Consider the following 26,718-nt stretch of genomic DNA (forward strand, 5'->3'; position numbering starts at 1 on the left):
CCTTGGACAAATTACTGAATCTCTTTGTGCCTCAGTTTGCAGATCTGTAAAATGAGGTAATAATAGTACTTATCTCACAAAGTTGTTAGGAGGAATAAATGAATTAATAATATTTGAAAGCACTTAGAATAGTGCTTAACACATTGTGACCAATGCATAAATATGAAATACAACAGTTGGAAAGTATTGTGAAATCCAGTCTATAAAATCCTTTTAAATTCTAACAATTAAAAAAAACATGTAAGTGTAGAGTATTCTTATTACAGTGAGAAAATATTTGTCACAGCATTCAGAGTTTCTAGTCTGTTTAGTAGAAGGGTTATTGGGTTGAATTTGCATTTTGGGGAAGAGGGAATGTGCTCTAACGACAAAGATGGTCATGACCCATGCACCCTGATGTCAGTGATTGTGAACCATTTCCGGAGAGGATTTTAACATTTGCCAAAGCTTTGACGCTTACTGGCTTTCCCCGCAACATTCATTGCCATGAAAACCATGGAGGGAGTACAGAATGTGTGCTGAAAAATGTTCACAGGTGCTATTTGCACATGACTTGCTGTAGAACGGGGGTAAACACAACTTGGTTTCTACTGGTCAAACTTTAACTCAAGATAAACTTGCTGACTGTGAAGTGTACCGCGTGATTGTTCAGTGTGTGACAGCAAACATAAACAGTCGGGGGAGCGGGGGCGTCCCAGGGTCCAGGGACCAGTGTGTGTATCTTTCAGGAAGGCCAGCCTGGCTGCAATCTGCTCTGGTCAGGCGGCACCCCGCAGCTTGCCTCTGCTTGTGGGTTGTCAATGAGGAACATCACATGGTTGACTGTGAATGTGTTTGGGGACTTAGAGCTCCCAGCCCACTGATTTTTAATACTCATTATGGTTTCTGCTTGGAAATCCTGAAGGACTGGCAACTGCCTAGATAGCAGTTTTGACCAACAGAATCTTAAACAGAAATGACCAGTCATGGAAAATGAGTTTTTTAAAAATTAACTTAAAAAAAATTTTAGACTCAGGGTATACTTGTGCAGGTGTTAGAAGGGTATGTTGCATAATGCTGGGGTTTGGGCTGCTATTGAATCCATCACCCCAATAGTGAACATAGTACCCAATAGGTAGTTTTTCAGCCCTTACCCCACTCCCTTTGTCTCCCCTTCTGGAATCCCCAGTGTCTACTGTTTCTGTCTTTATGTCCACGTATGCCTATTGTTTAGCTCTCATTTATAAGTGAGAACATGACATTTGGTTTTCTGTTTCTATGTTAATTCACTTAGGATAATGGCATCTAGCTGCATCCATATTGTTGCAAAGGACATGATTTTATTCTTTTTTTAGGGCTGCATAATATTCCATGGTACCACATTTTCTTTATCCAGCCCACCAGGAATGGGCACTTAGGTTGATTCCATCCTCTTTGCTATTGTGACTAGTGCAACTATAAACATCTAAGTGCAGGTGTCTTTTTGACATAGCGATTTCTGTTCCTTTGGGTAGTTACCCAGTAGTGGGGTTGCTGGGTCAAATGGTAGTTCTATTTTTAGTTATTTGAGAAATCTCCATACTGTTTTCCATAGGGGTTGAACTAATTTACATTCCCAATAACAGTGTATAAGCATTCCTTTTTCTCCACATCCTTGCCAGGAGCTGTAATTTATTGATTTTTTTTTTTTTTTTTTTGAGACGTAGTCTCGCTCTGTCTCCCAGGCTGCAGTGCAGTGGTGTGATCTCAGCTCACTGCAACCTCCACCTCCCAGGTTCAAGTGATTCTTCTGCCTCGGCCTCCCGAGTGGTTGGGACTACAGGCACACGCCACCAGGCCTGGCTAATTTTTGTATTTTTAGTAGAGACGCGGTTTCACCATATTGGTCAGGCTGGTCTTGAACTCCTGATCTCGTGATCCGCCCACCTCGGCCTCCCGAAGTGCTGGGATTACAGGCTTGAGGCACCACCCCCAGCCTATTGACTTTTTAATAGCCATTCTCACTGGTGTGAGATGGTATCTCATTGTGGTTGTAATTTGCATTTCTCTGATGGTTAGTGATATCGAGTATTTTCTCATATGTTTGTTGGCCACTTGCATGTACTCTTTTGAGATGTGTCTATTCATGTCCTTTGCCCACTTGGAAAATGAGTTTTATAAACCAATTGGGAAAAGAGGAAAGTGTCATCAATAGGGAGATAGCACCTGAGATAGATTTTGGAGAACATGACTTCTCTGAGATCAAACTTGCCTTTGATACACTGGGAACATTTTTATGAGCATAAAAATTCTAAAAGAGACTTGAAATATTTTTCTCTCATGTCAGTTCAATCCATGGAGCTATTAAAATTTTCAAAACTTCAGGGCAAGAAAGATATATATCATCCGAATGTAAGCATTTGAGTAAGCAATCTCTGCCAGGGGTGGGGCGGGTAGGTTGACAATACTTAATATATATTTTTATTTACATAGAACTGAGCCATTGCTAGCCTCACATATCTAGAAAATAGCTTAGAAACAATGCATTTTTAAAAAAATAAAACAACACTTGAGAGACACTTTTCTTACGCTTTTCTCAGAGAAGAACCAGCCCTCAGTTCCTGACTTGAAAAGCATTTATGTTTATTGCACACATATCCTTAACCAGTGTGAGTTTCTCTATGCCCACAGCAATTTAGAAATAGAAAATCAGCATTAGGGAGAAGGCTTTGCATAGTCTTGCACACTAACAAGAAGTAACTGCTGATGGCCCAAAGAAGAGAGCAACAGAAAAAAAATGTGAAAGACAGGCACAAGAATTCCAAAAGGCACAGTAATTTGGGACCTCTCAGGTGTGCAGGCAAATATTTCTCTCCCTCCTCTCTCTCTCTCTCTCTCTGTGTGTGTGTGTGTGTGTGTGTGTGTGTGTGTCTTTGTCTCTCACTTCTCTCTCTCTCTCCCCCCAACCATGGCCTAAACCTATTACTTTTTATCCGATAGCAGTGAAATCAGTTCTTTTTGTGATAATGTTACAACCAAAAAAAGAAAAAAATAAGAAGTTAAATAAAGTTCCTCCACTCTTTAAGAAAGCAGGGGCGGTTGAGTTACATTTTAGAAAGTGTTCTGCCAAAATCTTTTCTTTTGTTCCTTCTTTCCTCCCTTCCTCCCTCCATTCCTTTTCTTTCTTTCTTTCTTTCTTTATTTATTTCTCTTTTCTTTCTTTCTTTCTTTTCCTCCCTCCCTCCCTTCCTCCCTCCCTCACTCTCCCTCTCTTTCTTTCTCTTTCTTTCCTTCCCTTCCTTCCTTCCTTTCTCCCTCCCTCCCTCCTTCTCTCTCCCCCTTTCTTTTTTTCTCTTTCTTTCTCTCTTTTTCTTCCTTTCTTCTTTCTTTCTTTCTTTTTCTTTCTCTCTCTCTCCCTCCCTCCCTCTCCTTCCTTCTTCCCTCCCTCTCTGCCCACCTCCCTTCTTTCCTTCCTTCCTCTCTTTCTTTTGGTGCTTTGAAGGACCAGCTCTTACTTGCCTAGAACTCAGCAATCCAGAATGGCTACAAAGCAAGCTGAGATTTTATGGTGTTTGTGCCACCATTTGCCAGTATATAGATGTGGGATTACACGCTGTGTGATCAATGTTAGTTCCTATCCTTTAAGAATCGTCTCATGATTTTTAAGTTTCTGAACAGCCGAACGATTGTTGAAGATACTGTTACTTGAAAGGAAAAGAAATAAGGAGAAAAAAATGAATGGAGGGAATTGTTAGATGATATGTTAGAACAAACATGACATCATCAACATAGTGGAAGGGTAAAAGGGAGTTCCCTTAAGGCACAAACAAAATTTCACCGTCCCATTTATTTTTACTTTTAGTTTAGTTCACAGACTTCAGAACCTGCTCATTATCACCAAATGCTCTTTCAAATGATGAAGTATTGAAAGAAAAACCTAAGTCACCTCCACATATGATATATAAGAAATGTTGGCACATCCAGATCTTCTTAAGGAAAGAGAGTTTGACTACAGCAATGTTGAATGCAAGCCTTATCAATTGCAGCCTTCCTTCCTTCTTCCCACTCATAATACACACATATGCCCCTTGTATGTTAGGAACATTGTACTGGAGGGAATGTATAAAAACTCTAAGTTAATTCTTCTCTGAGGGCTTGCTATCAGCCAGGTACAGGGTTAAAGTACAAATACTTGATTATCACTTGACCACACCCTTGTGAGGAAACTGATGCTCAAGAAATTTAAGTAAAGTTTCTGAAAGACACACAGCTTGCAAACAACAGAGATGGGATTTAAAACAAGGTTGTTTATTAACCACTGGGCTCCACTACCTGCCAATGGGGTGTAAATAGTGATCCCTGGAAATAAATGACCCCCATTTTCTTAAAGGGCAGGGATAGGTTGAGAAAAATAGCCACTTTGATGGTATAGACCTGGAATGTGTGGAGGACCTTTGCACTACGCAGAATGGAATTGCTGGGCCCACTGATGTCGCTTAATAATTGACAGATGGCCTGTCTAAGTGACTCACATGCAACTCAGATTTCAGGGCTGGAAAGGCCATGGGCTAATGTGGAAAGGAGGTGCATCCCTGGGCAGCTTCTGTGGCCAACCACCCTGTTTAGACAGTTCTCCGTTCACAGAGAGCTTTCTGCTACAGTGAGCAAAATGTTTACAACCTGATCCCAACTTTTATCATACATTGAGAGGCTGCCTGTAACCAAATCACCCCTGCCCTGGGCAATGTGCTCTGTGTACAGATCTCCATCAGTCACACAACAGGTGCTTAATTCTTGGTGACAAAAGGTGACCTCAATTTCTTTAAAGATATAGCAAGCCCTAAGGATCCAATTATATGGGGATTGGGCCAAGTGATCCTAGAGGCCTTGCCTTCCACTATTTTGAGGTATTTACAAAATGCAGATAAAGGAATTGGAAAATAGAAATATGTAAACTGGGAGAAGAGAGAGAGAGGGAGAAATTGACTTCTGAAATTATTAGCCTGTCAACCTAACATTGGAGAAATATAGCAACCATTGATGAAAATATCAAGTTGTCAGCACTTAAACAGAATGCTAAGAAAGCACTAAGCTGTACAACCATGTAACACACCAAGCCTCTTGGACTAACACAATTTCCTTATGAGACAAAATGGAAGATGATGAAGCTGCAAATGCTTTGCCTCCACACTTCAGTGAGACCAGGCTAAGCAGGTGGGCCTGAGTCCTAGATACTTGGGCAAAGGTTAGACTCCTTAGGAGTAAGCTTGGGCGAGTTTGCCAAATCTTTGGTAATGGTTCATTCTTTAGCATTACAGGACAGTCACAAGTACCTAGAACATGAGCTTCTTGCCTTCACCTTGCAGACCTGACATTGTTGCTTTTTTGTGGTCTCCTGACTCTTAGGCGTAAAGTCAGAGGCCAACACTTATTGAGTAAGTGCTCAATAACACTGGTTGATGGCAATAATAGGTGCTCTGTAAGTACCTGCTCTTTGAGTCATTAATGCTTGAAAACACAGTATTTAATCATAATACTCCACCTCACTACATTAAAGCCAAAACACGGTGTCCACATTTCTGATTTAGGGAGAACATTCGTCATTTTTTTAAAAAGTATATAAATACCATAACCTTCAAAATTATTGAGATTTTTGACATTAAAAGCAATACAGAGTCATTGTAGAAAAATCTTAGAACACTAAAATATAGGCCAGGCGCAGTGGCTCACGCCTGTAATCCCAACAGTTTGGGAGGCCAAGCAGGGTGGATCATGAGGTCAAGAGATCGAGACCATCCTGGCCAACATGATGAAACCCCATCTCCACTAAAAATACAAAAATTATCTGGGCACGGTGGTGCGCACCTGTAGTCCCAGCTACTCGGGAGGTAGAGGCAGGAGAATCGCTTGAACCTGGGAGGCAGAGGTTGCAGTGAGCTGAGATCATGCCACTGCACTCCAGCCTGGGCAACAGAGTGAGAATCCATCTCAAAAAAATAAAAAAAAATACTAAAAAATACAAAGAACCAGAAACAATCACCTGTAATCTCATAATCCTGCCACTTAGAGATAATGAGTTAACATTTTAGTGTATTTCTTTCCAATTTTTTCACATATATTATATATACACACACATTCATACATATTTAAAATTATAATTGTATGGAATATATGGCTGTATATCTGTCTTTTTCATGGAATGTTATAGATTGGGCATTTTCATTGATCAACAGCCATCTCTGAAAATATGATTTTTACATATCTACACAGCATTCCATCATCTGAATGGACTATGATTAATTTAAGTGTTTCCTCATTTTTGTATATTGGGTTTTTTCCCCAAATTTTCCTATAGTCTAAGGAATGCTTCAGTGAACATGCTTATCCATAAATCATTCTACACATTTCTGATGATTTTGTTAAGATAAATATCCACAAGCAGAATTACTAGGACAAGGGAATATAAACACTTTTACAGCTCTTGTTATACATTTCTCAAAATATTTTTTAAATTATTCTTTTCTGCATCTCTATTTTATTTTATTTTAGATTTGGGGGTACATATGCATGTTTTCAGGGGGTACACGTACATAGGCATGGGTATATTGCATAACAGTGGGATTGGGCTTCTAGTATACTTGTTACCCAGATAGTGAACATAGGCCAGGTGCGGTGGCTCTCATGTGTAATCCCAGCACTTTGGGAGGCCGAGGTGGGCGGATCACTTGAGGTCAGGAGTTTGAGATCAGCCTGCCCAACATGGCGAAACCCTGTCTCTACTAAAAATACAAAAATTAGCCAGGCGTGGTGGCGCATGCCTGTAGTCCCAGCTACTGAGGAGGCTGAGGCAGGAGAATCACTTGAATCTGGTGGGCAGAGGTTGCAGTGAGCCGGGATCGCGCCATTGCACTCCAGGCTGGGCGACAAAGCGAGACTCCATCTCAAAAAAGAAAAAAAAAAAAAAAGATAGTGAACATAGTACCTAACAGGTAATTTTTGAACCCTTGCCCCTCTCCCATTCTCCCCTACTTTGGAATCCACAGTGTCTATGATTTCCATCTTCATGCCCAAGTGTACCCATTGTTTAGCTCCCACTTATAAGTGAGAACACATGATATTTGAGATCAAAAGGAAGTTGTGGAGAGAAATGACAGGTTTGGTTCTGTGTTTTTAGCCCTATTGCCTCCTTTCGTCCAGCCCAGGCCAGTATACCCATTTGTCATCTTTAGGCTTGTTCGTCCTGTTGATCGTGCCCTGCATCTCAAGAGAACTCACCCTAGAGAGGTCTCTGTTATCCATGGTCTGTGTTGCTTCGTTCACACGTGGGGCCTGTGATCCGGGGGTCCCATGCATCCTGATGCACCCTTTGTGGAAACAGGAATTGCTCTGCAGAGAGTTGGTTTCAAGGCTAGAACAAACCCTACAATCATTGGCCTATTGTCTAAAAAAGTAAGTAAACATACACAAGAAAGATTGATTCCATTGAATTAAAAATCCTAAATTACTTTCTGACCCTTTGGAGGTATTTCTGCACAGCTCTTCCCAGCATTCTAGCAGATTTCAGAAACTCAAGGGACATTTTTAGCCACAGAAAAAGTTGCTGAATCCAAAAAACTCAATGAGGATCATTTTCAAATATAGTGTTCTGTTATAAGCAACGATAATCTGAAGTTAGGATTATTTCAATTGTTTCTTTTATGTAGTAAAATACTAAGTTTGCTGTTTACTTTAAAAGGTAGTTGGGATTTCTAATTGCATTTAATCTGATGATTAAAATAATCAGATTTTGCCCTTTTTTTCTGAAAATTTACTTTGCAATGAGCACAGACTATATTCATGTTAATCATAAATGCTCTCCTCCCCTTTCCAGGTAAGCTGAATTTTAATTATTATAATAGGTGGATTTTCTTAAGCGTTTCTCCTTATCCTTCCTTATGGCCTACTTTCCCATCTTATTTTACTTTTTCCCCCTTCATCTTCTATGTTATACAAAACATATTCTGAAAAATTTATGCAAAATAATTTAATATTATATGTAAACAGCGTCATCAAATATATTCCCACATTTCAGGAATTTGGATGGAAGTTCCTGCTGATAGATTCACAGAGTCAAAGGGAAAAAAAAAAGATTTAGTTGGGAGCTTGGGATATTAAACATAATTCCCTCATTTGAGTAAGGAAACCGGAGCCCAGAGAGGTGAGCCTTTGGGTTTGTCATTTGATCAAGTGTACAGAGCAGGAGCAATAATAAACATAATAACTGACTTCTTTACAGCCCTTTACACTTTATAAAACACATTCACATTCAACATTTACAGGTATCGCAATTCTGGCCTTTCAGTAAATGAAACGCCCCTGTGCTCTATTTACCTCCAGGAGACCAATGTGGCTGATTTTATATTTGGTATTATTTCATTTATTGGCTGCTGCTGATGGCAGCACCCTTCACCTGGAGACTCGGAGGCATTTCAGATGGATTCATGTATGAACCAGCAGGCTAACTAACACTTTGGGTGGGCCGATGTTAAATGGAGAGTAACATATCCTGCCCTGCCAGTGAAAAAACCACAGCCGCATCTGAGGGGCAGAATCCCAGTGTCAGTGGGATTTGAAGATTTGTAAAAAGCTGTTACTGGTCACGTCTGCCATTTGGGAATCCAAGGACCAGATTAAATCTCAAAGAAACCCAAAGTTGTGCTCTTCAATGGCCAAGGGTGGGTTTCTCCAATGAAAGCATCAAATCAGATGTCTTTGTCAGTTACGTCTTCATGGAAGGTGATGGTAAGGACTTACATGACATCATAAAATAAGGTTAATCATGGCTGGGTGCGGTGGCTCACACCTGTAATCCCAGCAATTTGGGAAGCCGAGGTGGGTGGATCACGAGGTCAGGAGTTCGAGACCAGCCTGACCAACATGGTGAAACTCCGTCTCCACTAAAAATACAAAAATTAGCTGGACGTGGTGGTGCATGCCTATAATCCTAGCTACTCAGGGGGCCGAGGCAGGAGAATCGCTTGAACCTGGGAGGCAGAGGTTGCAGTGAGCTGAGATCGTGCCACTACACTCCAGCCTGGGTGACAAAGCAAGACTCTGTTTCAAAAAAAAAATAAAATAAAATAACGTTATTGACTTATCTGAGATCGTTTTCCTATGAATTTATTGACATTTTCAACATTTAATTGAGCATTTCTGGTTTTCAGGCACAGAGGGAGGGATGTGGAGGAGAACAAGGCATGACGCTGTCCTGAAAGTGCTCCTAGTCTGGTAGGCACATCTGTCCCACCATGTCTCCAGGATCTATCTTGAGTTGTTGCAGTGCTGCACTTCCTTTGTAGATGACGGCACAGTTCATTATGACTCTTCGGAATATCTCAGCCTTTTCATCCATGTAGTGAGTTTTGCATCAGACATTTACTCTTTAGCAGGGTGGATTAGTTTCTTAGAACTGTCATAACAAATTACCACAAACTGAGTGGCTTAAAGCAACACAAATTTATTCTCATAATTCTGGAGTCTAGAAGTCCAAAAGCAAGGTGCCGCCAGGGTCAGGCTCTTTCTGATGGCTCTAGGGGAGGGTCAGTCCCATGCCTTTCTCTTAGCTTCTGGTGTGGCTCACGGCCCTTGACATTTCTTGGCTTGTAGATGCATCACTCCAATCTCTGTCTCAATTGTCACACCATGTTCTCCTTATGTCTCTTCCTTGCTTCTCATAAGGACACCAGTCATGTTGGCGGAGGCCCACACTAATTCAGTCATCACCTCATCTTTGCTTGATTACATTTATAAGACCATATTTTCAAATAAGGTCACATTCACAGGTACCGTGGGTTGGGTCATCAACAGAGCTTTCTAGAGGGTACAATTCCATGCATAACAGGGGATTCGATTCATCCAAACCCTTTCTCAGCAGAGACAGTAAAAGTACTTTCCCCTTCAGCTGCCAGATTACAGTTTCATATGGCTGTGCTCACAATAAAGCAGAAAGGCCAGGGTTCCTTGAGCTCCAGAGTGGGCCACAGATGGTTAAAACAATGTGGAACATGTTTTCAGGGGAGAGAGGACAGAGCAGCCTAAAGTGGTCCTTCCAGTAAGTGACATTGCATGTGTCCCTCTCGCTTTCATCTTTATGTGTGTATCACACATTATCCTTCATCCTAATGTCTTTTTCTCCTTGTTCCAGTGAAGTGGCAAAGAGAGTAAATGTGCTGAGCTCCTGCTGTAAGTCAGGTGCCATTCATGCCCCCCAATCCATTTGGACCGCTCACTGTCCATTCTCTGTGACAGGGGTTACAGCCACTGTCCTGATAGATCCTGTTTTGCTACTCTTAATTGAGTTTGAATGGCCTACCTGGTAGAGCTTTCATTTAGGCAGCAGAGTGCACATCTTGTTTCCATTTCAATCATTTGCATTGGAAGTGCTTTTTCCCCCTAATGAATACATAGTCATAAAGAATCCAGTTCAGCCTGTCGTGCTGTTGCCACTGGCATCAGCTGGAAGGCTGGCAAGTAATGATCCCACCTGGAAGAGCACAAAGCAGTCAGCCCCTGTGCTCTGTACCGTGTAACTCACCCATACCGCGGCCCTTGTTCATTCCAGCATGGCTCCTACTTCACATGTGGGGCTGTTTCTGTTTCTATTCATTCTGTGTGATGCCTTGCTTGACCCAACATCATGAATGGAAAATTGTGATAGGCCTAATCCCTTCACTCTGCATTGTCCAGGGAAGGTGTTGGTCTCAACAGGAGCTAAAGTTTTCCTGGGAAAGGAGAGCCATGAGAGAGAAGTTTTCCTTTCCCCATAGGTGGTCCCCAGCAGACAGGCAGGAAGGTTTATGCACAAAACTGTAGGAAGAATGATTGCCTTTTCTGGCCATCAGATTGTGACTTAGCTTCTTGTGGCAAGTGGCACTTCATTGGGTGTTCTAAAGACACATTCATCATAGTCCCTGCTCATTGGTAGCATAATATCTAATATGAACTGCAAGGACAAGACAAACATATAAAGAACATTTAGGCAACTAAAGAAGTATACTAAAAAATCTTTAGATTGTGTATAGGCAAAAGGAAACTGCATTTTCTGATGAAAGAATTCAAGTTGTAAGAGCTCCTTTGGGGAGGAATGGCCATCTTTCTTCCAATTATAGAAAATTTTGTAGTGAACTAATTTAAAAAAATCTTTATATCCTAATTCATTTAGTAACCAATTAAGTGTATAGTCAAGATTCTTAGTTTCAAGTGAGAGAAATGAAACTTAAATAAGGGCAATATATTTGTTTATGTACCTGAAAATGCTCAGGCTAAACACAGTGGCTCATGCATGTAATTCAGTTACTTTGGGAGACCAAGGTGGGAAGATCACTTGAAGCCAGGAGTTCAAGACCAGCCTGGGCAACATAACATGACCTCATCTCTACAAAAAAAAAAAAAAAAAAAAAAAAAAAAAAATCACTGGGCACAGTGGCACATGCCTGTAGTCCCAGCTACTTGGGAGGCTGAGGCAGGAGAATCATTTGAGCCTAGGAGTTGAGGCTGCAGTGGGCCATGATTGCACCAATGCACTCTAGCTTAGGCAACAGAACAAGACCCTGTCTCTAAAAAAAAGAAAAAAAAAAGTTCAAGGGTGGTTCCAGATCCTTGAAAAATGTCTTCAGGAATATTCTCCAGGCTTTAGCTTTGCCTTCTTCTCTCTTGATTTCATTCTCAAGCAGGCAATCACTATTTTTTTGACAAGATGTCCACCAGAAGCTCCAGGCTAGTTTTCTATAGGTTTAACCACCCCAGAAGAGAATTTATCCTTTCCAATACTTCTAGCATAACCCCTGTGGCTGACAATGTTGGTTCTGATAAGCTCAGCATGTAACATATACTCATTCTTGAATCACCAGCATGGTTAAAATTCTCATTGGCCAGACTTGGACCACATGCCCCACCCCTGGGGTTAGGGGTAAGAGTCAACCCCACCAGAAAACAAAGACTGAGAGTCAGGGAGGGGTGGTTCTTTGAAAGAAAACTAGGGTCTTGGTATCACAGGAGGAAGTGGATGTTGATCAAGCCAAAGTCCCGGATGCCCATGACACTATACAAAAAGAATGTACATTGTTCTGAGATGCTGATTAAGAAATACAAATCAACCTCCGCTTTTGAAAGTAGTTTTAAAAGAGGCCAACTTGCAGTGTCTTTCATGGAATTTGTGATTACTTTGAGCTAGTAATCAAGTCAACAATAAATTCTTTGTTTCTCTTGCAAACCCACATTGTCTAGGAACATTTCCTGTTAATATCTATTTTAGAGTATTACATGAGTCTTGAGTCCTTCTTTCAGGAATAAAGGTAACAAACTGACACAGATACAAAAAAAAGTGGTGGAGTAATTTTAAAATTTTTATGTCATAATTTCCTTCAGCAGGAAATTCTATTTGGCTGAGTGATTTTTGAACAGAGAGCAAATAATCATTTAGATATTTTTTCTCTCTCTTTTTTTGAGACAGAGTCTTGTTCTATTGTCTAGGCTGGAGTGCAGTGGCGTGATCTTGGCTCACTGCAAGTTCCACCTCCCGGGTTCACGCCATTGTGCTGCCTCAACCTCCTGAGTAGCTGGAACTACAGGTGCCTGCCGTCATGCCCGGCTAATTTTTTGTATTTTTAGTAGAGATGGGGTTTCACCATGTTAGCCAGGATGGTCTCGATCTCATGACCTTGTGATCTGCCTACCTTGGCCTCCCAAAGTGCTGGGATTACAGGCGTGAGCCACCGCGCCTGGCCTAGATTTTTTTAAAAAGATAAAAAGCAATCACTATGTTTAGTACATGTAATGAAAAAAATATGAAAGAAACTCTCTCATGGGCTAGATACTGCCATTTTCTGGGACGGCACTATAATGTCTATCTCCAGTTCTAATTTTCTTTTTCACCTCAAAATTTTAGTATTCACTGTGACTTATATTTGATTTGTTGGATTCTTAATAATGGCTAAATTTAATTCCACTTTTTCTGTCTTTATAATCAGGGCCAGGTTTTTAAAAAGAAATCCACACACTATAAATCCAAAAACCAAGTTATATTAAAAGTCAGATTTTCGACTGCATGGAGGGTCAGCGCCCCCAACTCCTGCACTAGTCACAGGTCAACTATATATGTGTACACATGCACATACATCTAGTGTTTATATATATTCAAATGTACATACATGTTTGCTGTATTTTTCACAATGTAATGAGTGCTTCCTATGCAGCAGGCACTGTGTGGTACTGGAGACCATCTTTGCCTCACGGAGCTTACATTTTAGTTGGGGAGATAGTGACAAACAAATGAATAAATACATCAACCAGATGATTAAAGACTGTGATCAGAGCCATGTAGGAAGTAAACACGGTGGTGAGACAGACGAAAGCTGGGAGAGCCCATTGTAGGTGGGAGGTCAGAGAACCTCCCCGAAAAGGTAACATCTTCAGTAGGGCCTCATGGAGGTGAATGATCAGCCACTACAGCAGAACAGAAGGCAGGCCAGTGTAATTGGGGTGGGGTCATTGGGGTAGGCAGGAGACAAATCAAGCAGGGCTTCATAAACCATGGTAGAAATATAAATTCAATTCTAAGGTAAACTGGAAGTCATGAAGGGATTCATAGCCAAGAAGTGGCATAACTTGATTCAAATCTTAAAATGGTCACTTTTGCTCCTATAGAAAGAATGTGTGTCTCTATGAGAAATAAAATAGAGGCTTAAACAAGAGATTCCTCCAATATAAAAGCACTGTGGATGGGGTTAAGGGTCCCAGATGGGCCCAACAGCTCCACATCCATCAGAAACCTAGTCTTCTCTATCACCCTACCCTATTGTCTTAGAAAATGGTTTCCATTCACAGAAGTGCAAGATGGCCAGAGCAATTCCTGACATTTTGTCTGAGTTCTGAACTATAAAAGAAAGGGAAAAAAAGACAACAGAAGTTTTCCCATCCCATCCAAATCAGCTTCCTTGAAGCATCCTGTTTCAAAGTCACACAAAACACTTCTGCTTACATCTCATTGGCCAGAATTTAGTTACATGGTTACACTTAGCAGGGGAGGTGAGGAAACATGGTCTCTCACTTATGATGTCTACGTCAGTAAGATACTTACAGCTATCAGAACAAGCAACCAAAATATGCTTAATGGCTCAAACATGATACAGGATTACTTCTCACTCACATGAAGTCCAAAATGATGTTCTGGATTGGCAGGTGGTTTTCCTCCAAGCAAGGATCTAAGGACCCAGGTTTCTTCTATCTTGTGCCTCTTTCACCTTCAACACTTGTCTTCCAAGATCTTGTTACTTATCTGCATTAAGCTGTGGAAAGATAAAGAGTATAGAGAACCATCGTGAGTTTCTGTAGGCCAGGACTACAGAAGTGTGAGTAGAAGGGACACATCACTTCCACTCACTAATGGCCAGAACTCAAACACACAGCTGCATATAACTGCAAGGGAGGCTGAGAAATGGCATCTGGTTGTGCCCAAGAAGAAGACCTGGGCTCATGACATGACCAGCCAGCAGCCTCTACCACTGGGGAAATGAGTCCAGCCAAAAACTAGGGTTCTGTTACAAAGAAAGAACCTTGGGAGATAGGTGGCAGTTTGTGTCACAGGAGGCAACATTGGAAACAGAAGACCAGTTCCACTAAAGAGCTAGCAAGCAAATAAATATTTGCCATCTGCCAGCAATGAGAGGGCACGCTTAGAACCAGAAGATGACATAGTTCTACTGCAGATTCTGTTTTGCAATGACGCTTCTGCAAAAATATCTCAAGGATTTGCCTTCAGCCTACAAAACATTCTCAAAATGAAATTGCTATGATTAGTCAATTTAATTTTTATTTATTATTTGATTTTATTAATATTATAGAAAGCTTTTTAACAGTCTAGATGTGCTCCATAATCAGATATTAAGGCTTTACAGGTTTGGCCATATAGAGAGATAGTATTAGTGACATAACATTGCTGCAAACCCAACTGAAGAAATTCCTGGTTGTGAGCTTTTACATATAATGTGTTCATTTTGAAATAATACTTTTATGTTCCAAATTTCTGTTTCCATTGGTCATTTATTAATTTTTTTTTTTATCTTGAGTTTTATTTAATCTACAAAATATACTACTGCAAGAGAGAAGGGTACTGGCTGGGGGAGTACCCAATGCTCACAACCATTCTCACTCAAATAATTAATATCTGGTGAACATTTACTATGATGTTCTAGGACAGCTTAGTGGGTCCAGCATAAGTGTAGATCCTGGAAAGGATAGAGCAGCAGGCCTCAAAAATATAAAGGAGAGAAAAAACAAACATAATGACACTAGGAGGAGAATGAGTAGATTTCAACATATATGAATCAATCAGAGAGTAGAGTTAATTTAGTTAAGTGGTCAAGAGCACAATATTTGAATTATGTAGGACCTATATTCAAATTCTCAGTCAGCCACTTCCAAACTATGTAAAACTGGAGAAGTCACTTAACCCCTCTGAGCCTCACTTTCCTCATCTGTAAAAAACGGAGGATAATAACAACCTCATAAAGTGCCTAGTATAGTCAATGCCTGGATCATACTATAGTAAACACATGAAAAATCATGGCGATGATTAATAACCAAGGGGTTAGCATGACTAGTCCAGCCAGGGCTTGATGCCAGCTGCAGCTGAGTGGTAAGAAGATAGATCTTCTGTAAAGATCTTTGCAGAAACTCAAACAAGTCAGACTGGAGAGCATGCGTGACACAGTCAGGAAATCTCACGTCACATGTTTAAGTCCTAAATGTTTGACAATGTCTCTAAGCTTCCCAGGAGTTCAGAGGAAAAAGACTTGTGATAGAAGGGAGACCTGGGCTTCATGGATTGGAAGTTGACCTGAGCTTTGAAAGCTGTACAGGGTTGGAATAGGTAATAGAGGAACATTTAAGGTGTCTGTGCCTGGGACAGAGTAGTTACCCCAAAAATGGAGTAAATGAATGAATGAAAGAGCAGAAACAAAAGACTAAGACAGCAAGTCTAGTTCGTGAGTGAAGGGACTCCTTAATCATCACCTCTGGTGGGTGTTAATGTGTTGGGAGATGCATTGGCCACAGTGGGAGGAACCACGTGAGCAGAGCTTTCTAAACTGGGTGAGGAGTTTGGGTTGAAGTGTGGAGGAATTATGGAGCAGAGGAGGAAAATGATGAAAGCAGTACAAAGATCAATTGGGGGAGGGTCAGGAATGTATCGCACAAGGAAGCTGGAATGCAGAGAAGTCAGTCAGGAGTCTGCATGTGGAACTCGATGAGAAGTAAGGATGCTTGGCTGAGGGACTGGCAGTGAGACTTCAATAGGGATGGCAGTGGGCATGGGACCAGAGGCTCAATCAGGTCCTCAGATAAGGGGATGAAGAAGGAGACAAGCTTGTGGTTGGTTCATTAATGACTACAGAGTTAGCAGGAACTCTAATAGACAGGAAAATTGAAGAGAGAAAACCGAAGAACAGGGGAAGATGGTGAGCTCAGTGATGTGTTTGTCGGCTGAGCCAGCGATGAGATACATAGGTGGAAATACCCAACAGGCACTTAGAAGTACAAAATTAGAACTCCAACACAAGAATAGAGAAGAGAGGGACTTGGAAGTCATTACGATAGAGACAGTAAACAAAGGCCATGAAATGTATTAGGTCTCTGAGGTGTTAGTATAAATAGAAAAAACTAGAAAATCAAAGACTAAGTCTTGCGCAATATATAAATTTAAAATATGAAAATTTCCAGGAGTACTCAGTATGAATACATGAACTTCAACTGAATTGGTGTCCTTACTAGGGCCTCATTGTGACTCTTGTGGTGCCTGGAAATGCTGAGGGTATTTTTGTCTTTGTGGGCTCCTTTCTTCATTAAAAATAAAATTAAAAAGTATATGAATTTGTTCTTATGTACTTGTGATTATTATATTTTTTCGTTCTGATTTTATTTATTTGTTTTTTTGAGACAGGGTCTCACTCTGTCACCCAGGCTGGAGGGCAGTGGAGCTATCTTGACTAACTGCGACCTCCGCTTCCCAGGCTCAAGTGATCCTCCCACCTCAGCCTCCCAAGTAGTTGGGACTACAGGCATGCACCACTACGCAATTTTTTTTTTTTTTTTTTTTTTTTTTTTTTTTGTAGAGATGCAGTTTTGCCACGTTGCACAAACTGGTCTTGAACTCCTGGACTCAAGCAATCCTCCCACCTTGGCCTCCCAAAGTGCTGGGATTACAGGTGTGTGCCACTGCACCTGGCCCTGATTTTAAAATAAATTAAAATCAAACATTTTCATGAGGCCCTAAAAGTATCTTGGTCCCTACTACATGTAACAAAGAAGACAGTCCTGATCATTACAAGATCGCGTGATAGTGGGAACAATCCAATGTGTAATGTCTTAAAAATTATGTATAGTTGACTTCAGAAAGAGAGTGTGTGTATGTGTGTGCATGTAAGGGGAAGTCTGCTTCTCTTTTTATGCTATAAGCTAATATTTTAATTGTCCTTGATTCTCATAGGTCAAACCTTTATTCGGCTTCAGGGCAAGATCAAACCAACAGTTATCATACTTCACTGTCTTTAAGAAATCAATTTTGGGTGGGGCGCGATGGCTCATGCCTGTAATCCCAGCACTTTGGGAGGCTGAGGCAGGTGGATCACAACATCAGGAGTTCAAGACCAGCCTGACCAACAGGGTGAAACCTCGTCTCTACTAAAAATATAAAAATTAGCCAGGCATGGTGACACATGCCTGTAATCCCAGCTACTCAGGAGGCTGAGGCAGGAGAATTGCTTGAACTTGGGAGGCGGAGGTTGCAGTGAGCCAAGATTGTACCATTGCACTCCAGCCTGGGCGAAAGAGCGAGACTCCATCTCAAAAAAGAAAAAAAAGAAAAGAAATCAATTTTATTTTTTATTTTTTAAGAGACAGCATCTTGCTCTGTTGCCCAGGCTAGAGTGCAGAGGTGCCATCATAGTTCACGGCAGCCTGGAACTCTTGGGCTCAAGTGATCCTCCTACCTCGGCCTCCTGAGTAGCTGGGACTACACGCATGTGCCATCACACCCATAAAATGCATATTAAAATGTTGGGTTCTGCCACTCAGAGAATATGATTCCCTTGTTAACATGCATCTTACATGCCTCAAGAGGAGTTATTTTTAGGATAATAGTATGTAGTTTTGATGTGTGGTGGGGCTTAATTCCTGTTTCCTGAATAAAATGAAATTTAGACCTTAAAAATATACCTCCCTCCCAAAATTGGAAACTTGGGACAGGTTAATTTAATTACAAAGAATTTCAGGCTGGATGTGTTGGCTCATGCCTATAATCCCAAAACTTTGGAAGGCTGAGGTGGGTGGATCGCTTGAGCCCAGGAGTTCAAGACCAGCCTGGGCAACATGACAAACTCCTGTCTCTACAAAACATACATAAAATCAGCTAGGTGTGTTGGTGCACACCTGTAGTCCCAGCTACTCGGGGAGGCTGAGGCAGGAGGATCACCTGAGCCTGGGAGGTCGAAGCTGCAGGGAGCCATGATTGCACCACTGCACTCCAGCCTGGGCAACAGAGTGGGATCCTGTCTCAAAAAATATACAAAATAAAATAAAATGAATTTCAAGGCTCAAAAAGAGAAAAAGATGAACTATAAGTGAGAAGATGTTGAAGGGTTTGCTTCATGATAGCAGAGATTCCAGGCAGAGCAGCAAGGGCTCAAATATCAAGAAAATGATACAAAGGGACAGAGTTGAGGAACTACTTCAACAACACAGTTCAAATCAGTTCACAAACATTTATTGAGCATCTACGATGTGCCAAGTACTGACACTTCCAGTGTGGAGTAGGGAGTTGGGGATGTGGGGAGGCAGAGAGCAAACACATAAAATAAAAACATAGGGAAAGAAGTTCAGTAAGTACAGGATATTTCTTTAAGAGTCAAAGTGAGAAAAAGATGCCAAGGAGTGATATCCAAAGTGGCAGATGACTCAGAAAGGATTAGAGCGCTAAGAACCTCTTGGAGATGGTCACAGGGAAGTCATTGGCAGCTCTGATGACAGCTACTTCCATGGAGTGGTGGACGTGGAGGACTGCTAAATAGCAGAGGTTGTTCCCAAGGATCCTGAAGCCTGGCCATGAGCAGCAGCAGCAGAACTGGCTGGTTTTAGAAGTGCCTGATTTAGCAAAGTCTGGAACTAACGTAACATAAAAGCCAATGTGAATCCAGGGCTTGCCATGGACCATGCACTGTTCCAGGCATTTTGCACATCATTTAATCCCCCCATCAACCTCTGCAGTAAGTACTAACTTTAGACCCATTTTTCACAGATAGGGAAATTGAGACACAGAAGGTTTAAGTCACTTGCCTAGGATCACACAACTGATAAAAGTGGTAGAGCTGGAATAAGACCCCAGGCTCTCTGACTCTAAGCCCCGTGCTTTATCTGCTGGCTGATACTGATACTGAATGGTCTCTGGACATATTTGTAAATCACATACTGACTTGGCAGTCGGTTTTGTGGTTGCCGTTGTTATATCAATTTACAGAGGCACAGAGAAGTGGTGTGTTGACACAGCAGTACAGCAGCAGAAGCAAAGCTGGCACCCGCCACATAGCCTGAGTGACTTTCCCACAGCTTAAACCTTGGAGTAACTGCAGAGAAGTGGGATTTGAAGCTCTAAGCATTGTGTGAAACAGAGCCAGGAAATGCAAAAGAAGTCCACTGAGGTCCCCAGAAAGGGGAAGTGGGGACACCATTCAAAAGAACAAACATCTGGCCAGTCCCTGGCCCAAATCGATCTCAACAGCCCTGGAGCCCCCTAAAGAGAATAGTTTTTGTTAAGAAGAGGTGACTTTGTTTTCTGTCCCTGAACATTTAGAAAATGCCCGGGTTTCAAAGCCTTTCCTCATTAGGCCCAGGTAGTTTTAGATTCACATCGCTGGCTTTCGCTCATGGGTGCAAAGTGCATTCCAAACAAAACACATACTGCCTGACCTTATTAAAATTAAATGTGTGTGTGTGTGTGTGTGTGTGCATATATATATATATAGAGAGAGAGAGAGAGAGAGAGAGAGGGAGAGAGAGAGAGAGAGAGAGACACCATCTTGGTTTTTACTTGAGTACCTAAGACGAAAAACACAATCCAGGAATAGAGGACTGTCATTTGCTTTTTTTTAAAAATCAAAAGTTAATGACATTACTTTATCAGTACGGAGTGTGTGCAATTGACCTGTAGGCCCTTCTCTGTCTGGTAATGAAAATACATGCCTTGGAAATGTGTGTGCACGGACAAAGAGAAAACGGGGCGGGGTGGGGGGGGGGCGATAATTGTCATAATGATCGGGTAATAAAGGTAGGCCCTGATTTTTGTGACTACAGTAATTGCTGCTTCTACTGTCAACACAGCTTAAGTAAAATAGTGGTGAAACATCCATCAGAGAAGCCGAAAGGGAGACAGTATTTTCTGTTGAAGAAAAACAGTGGTGTCTGCAATGGCTACATTACAGATGCCACCGCTGAGGCATCCATGAAAAGAGGTCCACATGCTTGCCTCTCCAAAGCAACTTGTGCGGAGCTTTAACAAGTCTACGTTGATTACATTTAAAAAATCTAATACTATTTAAGTACATTTGACCTTGAACAACATGGAAGTCAGGGTGCCAACCCCCGTGAATTCAAAAATCTGAGTTTAACTTTGACTCTCCAAAAACTTAACTACTAATAGCCTACCTGTTGACTAGAAGTCTTACAAATAACATAAAGAGTCCATGAATGCAGATTTTGTATGTGTCTTATTATATAATGTATTCTTACAGAAAAAGGAAGCTAGAGAAAAGAAAATGTTATTAAGAAAATTGTAAAGAAGAGGGGCTGGGCACAGTGGCTCAGACCTGTAGTCCCAGCATTTTGGGAGGCTCAGGCGGGCAGATCACTTGAGGTCAGGAGTTCGAGACCAGCCTGGCCAACATGGTGAAACCCAGTCTCTACTAAAAATACAAAAATTAGCCGGGCGTGGTGGCGGGTGCCTATAATCCCAGCTACTCGGGAGGCTGAGGCAGGAGAATTGCTTGAACCCAGGAGGTGGAGGTTGCAGTGAGCTGAGATTGTGCCATCCTGGGCAACAGAGTGAGACTCTGTCTCAAAAACAGAAAAGAAAATATATTTGCTATTGATTAAGTGGAAGTGGATCATCATAAAGGTCTTCATTCTCTTTGTCTTTAAGTGAAGTAGGCTGAGGAGGAGGAGGAAGAGCAGGGGTTGGTCTCTTTGTCTTAGGGGTGGCAGAAGCAAGAGAAAATCAATGCATGTACCTGTGCCATTCAAACCTGTGTTGTTCAAAGGTCAACTGTACTTTTCTTTAAACCTGTGGTAAATTACAGACTTTATAAAGGGTCCTTTTGTAATTGTGAATAATCACCTCTTAATTGATTTCTTTCTAAGGAATATATGATTCCATGTAGGATGTTCTTAAAGCTAGTTATACCTGTTCTCAGTAACAGATACAAATGGTCATTGCAATAAGAGATGATTATAATGAAGAGTTAACATGAAAAAATAAAATATTCCTTTCTATTACTTTGGAAATGACATTGGGCAGGGAAGGACCAATATAAAATCTCAAAGCTGTGCATTGTTCTGTACATGTCACCTCCAAATGGCTCCGTAGTCTGAAACTCAGAATGCCTGTCTTTCTCCTTGAGCTCAGTCTGTCACTGTGTAGCTCAAGAATTCTCTGAGTTAATGTGTGGTTGAGAATGGAATTTACCATAGTCATTTTCCCTCCCGACATATCTATTACAAAAAAAAAAAAAAAACTATCTACAGTGATTTACAAACTTTGTTTTCTTTCAGGACAACACAGCAAGCTACCATCTCATGTGCTCCAAGAAGAATTGACTCTTCCCCCTACTTCCCCCGTTTCAAGGAGGTGGGGAGGGGGGCGGAGGCACAGAATCCTGGCCTTGGTGATGGGATGTGGTGCGATGCTGTTCTTCTGTATGTACTGTCCCATGGGGTGCCTGAGGATACGGTGCTGGCTGTGGTCCAGGTAAATTGGAGACAATCCTAGAAGTAAAAACATCCATCATGCTTAGTAGGATCTTAGGTTGTAACGGCTGCCTTGAGCCTTCAGACATTTTTTTTATAAAGCTCCCGGTCATAAAGCACTCTTTCCGCCTCTGCTGCCATATGTTTTTCCAGCTGGACTTTCACCAGTTTTCCACTCTCCAGAAAGTTCTTACTCATTCAGCCCAAGGGTATCTCATCAGTTTTTCTGAGGACTGCTGGAAGTTTCAGCAGGCGTCCTGGCCACACGGAAAATCTAGCTAGCTAAGCTTGTGGATGAAGGTCTCCAGTTATGAGTCTGTGCCCTGAGATGCTGTTGCCTGCCTTATTCAAATTAAATTTAGAGAAATTTAAATAAACATATATAAATGCATGAAACTGTATAAGAAAAAAGTCCTTATTAGTATGCATTTTCTGGGACTCAGACATCCTCACCAAATCCAACAGCAAGGAAACTGAATAACTTTTTGTCTTTTAAGAATAGTTTTTGTCTGAAGATTGGAATCTACCCACTTTTTTACCCTGATCAGCCAGTGACCTCTGAACCTTGCTTTTCATTGTTCATCTTCTATTCACCTGGGGCACTGAGGATGTTTTTGCTTTTCCAGATGCTGTTTTTACAATTGGTTGACACAATGGCTAGAGTCATGACTCTTGGGTATGCTTCGTAGTTATTTGCCTATGGGACAAGGTTCACTCTTCCAAACTTTTTTTTTTTTTTTTTTTTTTTTTTTTTTTGAGACTGGGTCTCGCTTTGTTCCCCAGGCTGGAGTGCAGTGGCGTGATCATGGTTCATGGATCACTGTAGCATCAACCTCCTGGGCTCAAGCAATCCACCTGCCTCAGCCTGCTTAGTAGCTGGGACTACAGGTATGCACTACCACCACACCTGGCTAATTTTTAATTTTTTGGTAGACACCCCAGCCTCCCAAAGTCCTGGGATTGCAGGTGTAAGCCACTCTACCTGGCCTTGATTTTTGTATTTTTTTTGTAGAGATGGGGGTCTTGCTATGTTGCCCAGGCCGGTCTCAAACTCCTGGCCTCCAGTGATCCTCCCGCCTCAGCCTCCCAGAGTGCTGGGATTATATTACTACTGCACCCAGCCACTCTTCCAAATTCTAACCAAGCAGTTTGTTCTTTGTGATCCAGGCTTAGTTGCTGCCCTGTTGGCCATTTTTCCTTTGGGTGAATTTAGAATTCAGTTCCTCATCCTCAAAAGCCCTAACTGAAAAGGAACTGATGACACGTTCTCCATGGTAAACCCTTCTTGGGAAACTCTCACGAGGACTTGGGCACTGTGTATCCAGCTCCTATTTTAGTGATAGATTTATATTTGATTTACAATAGAAATTGAGCCCATATCCAGATTTTAATAGTGCCACCCATTCCTTACCGGTGAGACCATTCTCTTCCTACGGTCCACCCCACCAGCTGACTGCCTCTCCTCCCCACTACAGTTTCCCAGCTGTCTCCTGCCACCCTGCTTCCATTTGCTGTTGTGTATGCTCCAATTTTTTACCTTCACACGACGAAAACTTCAGGGGCAAAAATTATACCTATGATAATGTAAAGAGATCTTAGAACAACTCAGACTGGCAGTAAAAAATTCAAAATTTTGACATTCCTAGTTTGGGGAGACGAGTTAGATTCAGGGATAGCTATGAAATTGTGCTGTCTGAATTTGTAAAGTATTTTTCAAAGCAGATTAACAGGACACAGTATTATGAGGAAATCACACTGATTTTCACTTTCTGTCTGGCTTGTTGGTTTCCCTAAATGCTTAAATAAGAATATAATTACAATATTTCTAAACGATTGTGCAACTGCTCTGAAGCTTGACTATTTACCTCCCACCACTCAGAAGAATACAAGTGGTATATATCTGTTAGTTTACCCATTAAACGACTGTGACAGATCGTATTTCTGGTTAATTGTTAGTTCCTTATGACCTTAGACTTTGCCTGTGTATTTAATAACACCATCTGCTGTCTAGGGTAGCAATACCACCTTTTTACATGAGGATTACTGTTCTTACTTCGTAAACAAAAGTGCTCAATCTGAGGTGTTGAAACTGTACCACAGAATTATTTAAATTATACTACCTATGGAAAGCTTAAAGAAGAAAAAATTAACTTTCTTCTCTATGGTGGCTTTATTAGCTTCAGGTAAAATATCAGAATTTATACACCATAAGAAAAGTATTTTTAAAAGATTTACAAGTTTTATTATTGGTCTGCAAAATGAAATGTTTTAAAAGAACGTTGTCTCTGTTATACTTGTTTTGTTTATCTTCTTCTAGCCGAGTTTCTCATTGTATATGATCTCTGAGCAATTTCTCAATAAAACAGACAATTTTAAAAAATTCTCACAAAATTAAATCGAGATGAGACTTAAAAAAAAATCATCACCCAATATCATGCCTGTTTTGAAGCATTCTGAGAATCCTACTGGTTCATAAAAAGTATTACAACATCTACTAACACATGGTCTATAATAAGGCAAATGTAGACAGGGTTTGAAGTCAGCTACCTTTGTTTGGGTCTCACAGACAGTGGCGCCTGTTAAATGAACTCTCCGTGGTCAGAGTGAGGTGGGTGGCAGGGGGCAGAGCATTTATGTTTAATTTAACCAGGCCCATGCTGTACAGTATACTAATTTAGTTCAATTCTCCAATCCATGAATCAGAACTTCCTAAAAACAGAAGGGCTCTATGTAGTGGGAGAACTGGCTTGCATGGAAGTTGTATCTCCTGCGTGAGGGGAAATAGCACCTTTCTGAGTCAGGAGGAGGGAACTCCACTCATTTATTCATTCATTTATTTGTTCCTTAAACCATTGCCAGCCTTCATCCAAAAAGGAGCAAAGGTGAATGAAATTGCTGTTTAATTTTACCAGGGAAATGACAGCTCCCTAATGGTGACAAGTTTTTCACAGGAGCGATAATTCTGAGAATCAAGAATGAGCACTGCAGAATAAAGCATTCCAGGTCAATGTGTGTCTGATTTTGAAGCCTCTGACTTCGGCTATAAACTGTGACGAGGCTCACAGAATTGACCGTGATACACCCAGCACTCGCATAATTCCTAACTTCATGCTAAAATATGGACACTTCAGAGTGGTTTGTTTTTATGTGTGTGTGTGTGTGTGTTTTTAAATCACTTGGAACCAAAAAGGTTGGCCTGAATACTCACCACATGAAAATAATCAAGAGGTCATTTGCCAACAGAAAACAACTTCAAAAGTACGGAATGTGGAATTCTGAGCCTAAACCGTTTGACAGTATCCCAAAAAGGCATGTCCTGACATGTTTTCAGTCTAAGAGCGTTTCAGCATTCCAGGCTTTTAAAAGAATGTCTCCTATTACAGGAGCTGCCTATCCTTTTCCACACTCTCAATTCAAGGAATCTGGAAGTCTAATTCTGGAACACCCATTTTAAAATATATTGAGTAATCTTTATATGAAAAGTAAAGTATACGGTGGCTCCTTTTCTGGTGTTTGAAGAATAGTTGAAACAAATTCTTCACATAAGAAAAACACAGAATTTTTGAAAAACATAGAGTTTTTTAAAACTTCATTGTTATCCCATAATCAGACCCGTATAAACAAAAGCCATAATGTAACACGAATGTTAACATTTCACCATAGTTAACCAAGTCACAACAAATTTCAAAACATCAGAATTCTTTGAATTTACTCTCATAACATCCTTTATGAATTCAGTATATAGCCTGCAAAGAAGCCACACAGCCATTAAGTAGTAGAATTCTAGGTGAGAAGCCAAAAACACCTCAAAGCAAGTTTCCATATCCTGCCGACCTATTCAGCCAAATGTCTGCCTGTGTATGAAACCGTTTTGTTTGTCTGTTTGCTTCTTCAACTGAGAGCCTCTTGAACAATCTGAATAGCCTGTGGATAGTATATTAAGTCTTTGCCCGTATATATATATGTATGCATATATGTATATATGTATATATACACGTATACACGTATACGTGTACATATACGTGTATACGTGTATATATACGTATATATACGTGTATACGTGTATATATACATACACACATATACATATAAAATTATATATAAACACATACACACACATACATATATGAAATAAGGCAGTCTCTTGAGGAAAGAAAAATGCAAATATTTTCCATAAGCCCTGAGACATTGAAGTTGGGCTTATATTAATGCTGATACAGATGTTTTGCCCTGGCTAATTTAAACTAAGTATAGACCGTGGTTTAGATTCTCCTAACCTGGGATTGAGCCCAAACCAAGCAGACACGATGTTCTCGATGATGTGATGCTCTGGTAGCCATTTAACCTCCTGACTTTATTTGGATGGCACAATGCCCCAAACAATGGGCAGGCATTTACTGGCAGTTTTTCCGCATTGTTTTGTAATCCCATGTGGGTCAGAAGAATGTTGGGCTTGGGTTTGTCAAATTCCTGTGTATTCCCATCACCCCCACCCACCACAAGAGGTCAGAACAGAAATGACATCAAGGCCAGCACCGTCTCCTCCACTCAAGAAAAACTGGCCTAGGGTGTCCAGCTGACCTGCCTCAGGTCACATGCCAGATGAATGAAGAGAAGCTATGGTCCCTCAGTGATCTCCTGCATAGATATTTACATGTATGCAAAAAAGAACCTATGAAGAAAATATAAATAGGAGGTAGCCCACCAGTGGGC

General features: G+C 41.0%; 1 long non-coding RNA gene across 1 annotated transcript; it reads right to left on the minus strand.

Moving 5' to 3' along the window:
* Nucleotides 1-3,735: 3,735 nt before the first annotated feature.
* Nucleotides 3,736-26,032, minus strand: LOC100608530 (uncharacterized). Its single transcript, XR_127015.5, has 3 exons — nucleotides 14,144-26,032; nucleotides 7,234-10,939; nucleotides 3,736-6,898 (listed from the first exon to the last, which is right to left on the minus strand). It is a non-coding gene; the product is annotated as an uncharacterized LOC100608530 (long non-coding RNA).
* Nucleotides 26,033-26,718: the final 686 nt, after the last annotated feature.

Source organism: Pan troglodytes, chromosome 1, assembly GCF_028858775.2.
Source record: "Pan troglodytes isolate AG18354 chromosome 1, NHGRI_mPanTro3-v2.0_pri, whole genome shotgun sequence".
In the NCBI taxonomy this organism is placed as follows: domain Eukaryota; kingdom Metazoa; phylum Chordata; class Mammalia; order Primates; family Hominidae; genus Pan; species Pan troglodytes.